Raw genomic sequence first — 6621 nt, 5'->3', positions numbered from 1 at the left:
TAAGGGAGGAGAAGTGATAAAGTGCCTGGTACTTTATCACCAGACAATCGGCTTCTAACTATCTCTTTTTAAACCTAGTCTGTACAGGACTGGGTGTAAAAAGGGATAGTTAGAAGCCGATTGTCTGGTGATAAAGTACCAGACACTTTATCACTTCTCCTCCCTTATCACTGCTTCATATATCTACCCCCTAATGAATTAATGAAAAGAATTTTCCAAATTGTTTTTATTGCAAAATATATGCATTACAATGTGAAATGTCATTAATAACAATATGTATTGCAAACATTTTCTATATTTCCTATTCATCAGAAATATTACTGATATGTCTATGGATTAGAAAATCAAACAGCAAAGATTATGTATATATGTCAACTGTATACATTAATATTAAAACATTTGAACACATGAAGAAATTATTTCAAAAGAATATACAATATTCTATTCAATACAAATTTCAATAAATGAGATCTATAATTGAGCTCCTGGCGTAACTGATTGTTTTTTCTTGGGTTAAAAGAATTGTATTTGTCAATTATTGATGTTATCATCTTATTATTATTAATCAGATGAATAAAAGATAATTAGTGTCAAATAAGTGTAAAAACAGGTTGAAAGGGGAGTTTATGGTGGGAGGGGGAGAGAAAAAGAGGGGGGGGGGGAGGGGGAAGGGGAAAGCCATGCGTGTCCAAGCCATCCGTTCCTTTTTTGATTAAGCTATTGGTGGGTCTTGTAAAAGTATTCTGGTCTCATACCAGAGAGTTGTGCGGAAACATTTATGAATTTGTTGTTTGATGTCCGTTGTCTACGCGTCTATATAACTCTCCCATACCTCAAAGAAGAATTTTGTTTGAGATTCCTTAGGTAATGTTGTTTCAGTCCATTCAAGTTTAAATATTTGGAATCATTTTTCTTTGAACATAAGAAATGAGGGAGGTATGTTGGATATCCATTGTGGTAATATGCATTTTCTTGCTACCGCAGAAAGGTACAACATTTTTTGCATCCTACTGAAATTTTTGGGGTGGTTGGCAAATATCCCAAGATGGCCCATTCTGGTGTTAATAGTAGATAATTTACCAAATGATCTACCGAAAATTTTCTGATTGTTTAGTGGAGTATAGCAGAGCTTTTAAGATAGTCTTTTCGTTTAGATTGGGGAAGCGTGACTGCCATTTAGTAATACCTGTTTGGAATTGGCCTGTATAGTAAGGTTCTCATCATTTTTAGTAATAGTAAGTAATAGCTCTTCTGGAGTAACCTACGTTCAACAGAGCCTTAAAAAGGTGATTATCCCAGTCTGCTGTACTTATTGTAGATATGATATCACCTTATTGGTGTAGAGTTGAGCTTAGAGAAAAGCCAGATTACATGGTGGTAAAAAATCATAATGGGATTTTGCCTGTATGTAATACCCCATTCACACCAGCATAATTTCCGCGGGAACAACCCGCGACCAGCGCAGGTGTGAAAGGTTACCGGGCCAAAATCCCAGCAAAAAATGCCGGGATTTCAACCCTGCTATGGAGCAGGGTTGTTCCCGGGTTTAACCCGGGGACCTGGCCGGTGTGAATGGGGTAGGGGATACCCGGGTATCATTATTCTTTTTCATATATTGTCCCCCTTAAATGTGGAATAGGATGACAACAACACAATCAGCACCTCACTCAGAATGGGGCACCCGTCTCCCCATGTGTACACAGCTTAAATAAGAGATGAAAAGACACATGAGGGCAGAAGGGCCCTGCTCTTTCGGGATATGGCCACTATTTAGGTTGACAGGGCTTAGGTCGACAACTGAAATAGGTTGCCATGACTAAGGTCGACAGGGTCAGAAGGTCAACACAAGCATTGGGTCGACAATGGGAAGGTCAACATTGTTTTTTTTCCATATTACTGTATTTTGAGCGGGCATGTGCCCACAGGCGGTATTTCATACCGTACCATCCACTACAGGGTGGTGGGAGTATAATAGTGTGCCGAGGGCAGCGTGGCACTGTGCCCAAAGCATGGCAAGTGCAGTGGTACACTTAGACTGTGTCCATGTTGACTATGTCGACATTTGGGACAAAAAAACCCGTAAAAAACTCATGTCGCCCTATTTCAGGTGTCGGCCTAAGCCCTGTCATCCTTCAGGTCACCCCTGGACTGTTATAATAAATATAACACAGCACTGCACCACTGGACTGGTTACCATAGAGCAGGTCACCCCCACACTGATGCAGCACAGCACTGCACTGCACCACTGGACTGGATACAGTAGAGCAGGTCACCCCCACACTGATGCAGCACAGCACTGCACTGCACCACTGGACTGGATACAGTAGAGCAGGTCACCCCCACACTGATGCAGCACAACACTGCACTGCACCACTGGACTGGATACAGTCGAGCAGGTCACCCCCACACTGATGCAGCACAGCACTGCACCACTGGACTGGCTACAATAGAGCAGGTCACCCCCACACTGATGCAGCACAGCACTGCACCACACCACTGGACTGGCTACAATAGAGCAGATCACCCCCACACTGATGCAACACAGCACTGCACTGCACCACTGGACTGGATATAGTAGAGCAGATCACCCCCACACTGATGCAGCACAGCACAGCACTGCACTGCACCACTGGCCTGGATACAGTAGAGCAGGTCACCCCCACACTGATGCAGCACAGCACTGCACTGCACCACTGGACTGGATTCAGATGTGCAGGTCACCCCCATGCTGCTTTCACATTGCCTAAACGTTTGAGACCCGGTATTTTGAAACGGTATTTAAAACGGTTTATTACCGTTTTAAACCCCTTTCACACCGCACATAAATACCAGGTCTCAAGCAGGTTTGCAGTGTAAAAGCAGGACAGACAGTAGCTATGAGAGCGCATTACATATGTAATGAGCCACTCATTACATATGCACATATGTAATGAATGCAGTGCATATGAATGAGTCCTACACAGTTCAGATACAGTACAGAAGGTCACCCCCAGACTGACACAACACAACACTGCACCACTGAACTGGACTGATACAGCAGAGGAGCTCACTCCAAGACTGCTACCGCACAGCACTGCGTCACTGGACTGGACTGATACAGCAGAGCAGGTCACCCCCACAATGATACAGCAGAGGCAGAGCAGGTTGCCAATCCATGCCACTTTCCCACAGCCACTAACACATCCTCTCACTAGAACTGGAGAGAAGTTGGTGCCGAGCCATTTGGAATTATATAGGGTCTGGATATCAGGAGAATCTGACAGAGGGATGATGACATTTTGGCACATTCTGGGATCTGAGTTTAGTGGGAACAGCGCGCTGAGCTCGGATCCCGTCTCAGATTGTGAAGTTCAGGTACGTTCGGATCTTGGAGATCCGAATGCGCTCATCCCTACTATATACACACTTCAAGTCACTCCTGAAGCTTCACTGCAGGGGGTGTCTGGTCAGCTTGTACACATAGGTGCCGATTTATGTTTTTGCTGGTGAGTGCTCAAGCCAAAAATATAGGGGAGTGGCTTCATGGGGAAGAGGCGTGACCACAAAATAATACCAATTCATATTACGGAGCACAGTTGTCTCCAATATTCAAATTACAGCAGCAGAGTGCTAAATACATAAATGCCCCCACAGTGCAGGTACATAAATTCCCCCACAGTGCAGGTACATAAATTCCCCCACAGTGCAGGTACATAAATTCCCTCACAGTGCAGGTACATAAATTCCCTCGCAGTGCAGGTACATAAATTCCCCCACAGTGCCAAATACATAAATGCCCCCACAGTGCCAAATACATAAATGCCCCCACAGTGCCAAATACATAAATGCCCCCACAGTGCAGGTACATAAATTCCCCCACAGTGCCAAATAAATAAATGCATTTATTCGCTGGCTGCTGTAATAAAAGCTCTGTTTTTATGAATGGCCAGCTATTATTTTGGGTCTAATAGAGCAACGTGCACTGGATTTACTGACCTTACTCACATGAGCCTTACAGACTGTCAGCTCATGGCCATGCAGGCACCCCAAGAAGAAACTAGAAGCTGAGAAACTAGAAGCTGGCAGAAGAGTCAGATGCCGGTCCCGCTCCTGCCAGCCTACTCTGCTCCGCTTGTTGGGGTGAGCAAGCTGCCTTCTTGCACTGTGCTGCAGCAGCTGCCCCAGGCTGAGACGGACGCCGGTGGTGGGTGGTCGCGCAGTGGAGGGAGAGGGAGGGGGGAGGTTGGCGCTGGCGCCCGGCGGCTGTGCGTGAGGTCACGTAAGAGTGCACAGGGTGTGGTGGGGACCAGGTTGCTATGCTTATTGGCGTGCAGGACGGAAGTGTGCTGTATAATATAGCGGGTATGAGTAGTATGAGCACGACTCAGGCCCCCGTGGGTGTTTATCAATTTCCGCGGGTGCTCAAGCCCTTGAGCACCCACAGAATTGGCGCCTATGCTTGTATATACACACAAACAGTAGCAGCAGACTGTCATTAGACAGCACTGACCAGACATGTTGTTTGTTGATTCAATCACAACCTCTCACCTACAATAGTGCATTTGTGAGAATGTGTTTCTGGTTTTAGTTCTATATTATAAAAAAAACTTAAAAACAGCTAAAATCATTGAATTTATTATTATTATCCTCAATTACATCCACAGTCCACAGTTACCATGGTGTGCAGTAAGAAAAATAAAATAAAAATGAAAACATTTTCTTTTTTTAATTTTGAACTTGCATTAACAGTGGACCCTGTGCATACACACTACGCAGCCAGAAGCTACTGTATAAGGTGACACAATGAAGCAACACACTTACACACACAAACGGACTAGTAGACCTGCATTCTGGGCCAATGCTAAAAACCACAATGGCACATTAAGAATACCCCCTGTATTAATTTGAAAAGGTTTCCTTTATAGGGCCCAGGTTTTTCGTCCCCACAAAATGACCGTGTTAACAGATTCCAGTCCCCACAATGTGATCAGGGCCGCCGAGAGGCAGGGGGGGCGGATACATTTTACCTGGGCCCAGGCCTGCCAGGGGGGCCCGGGTCCAGACACACACTTTAAAAAAAATATTTATTGGGCTGCGGGTGCGTCGGGATGACAAGGACCTGTCTGCCCACCCGCCCATGTGTCCGGAGACCCGCCCGCCCATGTGTCCGGCCACCCGCCCGTCAGCTGCGGCTGCCCCAGCCTTCCCCTGTCTGTCCGTCCCCTGCACACAGAGAGACAGACGCTAGAAGTCATAGTTCACCTCTAGCGTCTGACAGGAAGCACAGCACTGCACTTCCTTGTAACGCTGCAGAGCTGTGCTCCCTGTCAAAGATGCTGGAAGTGAAAAATTACTTCTAGCGTCTGTCTCTCTGTGCGCAGGGGAAGGCAGGGTACAGCAGGGGCAGCTGCAGCTGATGGGTGGGTGGCAGGACACACGGGCACATATTAACCCCTTGGCAACGAGCTAGAACCCCTGGCAACGGAAATCCCCCTTGGCAACGAGCATTAACCCCTGGCAAAAAATATTATCCCCTTGGCAACATCCAATAACCCCTGGCAATGAGCAAGAACCCCTGGCAATGGACAATAAACCCCCCTTGGCAACGAGCAAGAACCCCTGGAAACGTACATTAACCCCCCTTGGCAATGAGCATTAACCCCTGGGAAAAAATATTAACCCGTTGGCAAAAACCCCTGGTAATGCATATTAATCCCTTGGCAACGAGCAAGAACCCCTGGCAACGCACATTAACCCCCCCTTGGCAATGAGCAAGAACCCCTGGCAACGGACATTAACCCCCCTTGGCAACGGACATTAACCCCCCCCTTGGCAACGGACATTAAACACCTTGGCAACGGACATTAACCCCCTTGGCAATGGACATTAACCCCTTGGCAACAAGCCGGTAATTTATAATTTATTAGAAGCCTTACTGTGGGGGGCAATGTGGTGTGGCATAGTCAGTGTGTATCGACTTTTGTGTGACATCCCATTTTTTTGGGACGGTCCTGCGGGAATTAGACACTGCATGCGTCTAATTAGGCAGGCAGGGAGGCTGAGGGCATGGCCAGCAGTTCACACAGCACTGGCCATGCCCTCACAGAGACAAAACGGCGCCAAAAAATATTAACCCCTTGGCAACATCCAATAACCCCTGGCAATGAGCAAGAACCCCTGGCAATGGACAATAAACCCCCCTTGGCAACGAGCAAGAACCCCTGGAAACGTACATTAACCCCCCTTGGCAATGAGCATTAACCCCTGGGAACAAATATAAACCCGTTGGCAACAAGCAAAAACCCCTGGTAATGCATATTAATCCCTTGGCAACGAGCAAGAACCCCTGGCAACACAGATTAACCCCCCTTGGCAACGAGCAAGAACCCCTGGCAATGCACATTAACCCCCCCTTGGCAACGAGCAAGAACCCCTGGCAACGCACATTAACTCCCCCCTTGGCAATGAGCAAGAACCCCTGGCAACGGACATTAACCCCCCTTGGCAACGGACATTAACCCCCCTTGGCAACGAACATTAACCACCTTGGCAACGGACATTAACCCCCTTGGCAATGGACATTAACCCCCTTGGCAACAAGCCGGTAATTTATAATTTATTAGAAGCCTTACTGTGGGGGGC

The sequence above is a fragment of the Crinia signifera genome, chromosome 7 (genome assembly GCF_055691185.1).
Source record: "Crinia signifera chromosome 7, ASM5569118v1, whole genome shotgun sequence".
Taxonomy (NCBI): Eukaryota; Metazoa; Chordata; class Amphibia; order Anura; family Myobatrachidae; genus Crinia; species Crinia signifera.
This window is presented reverse-complemented; position numbering follows the sequence as displayed.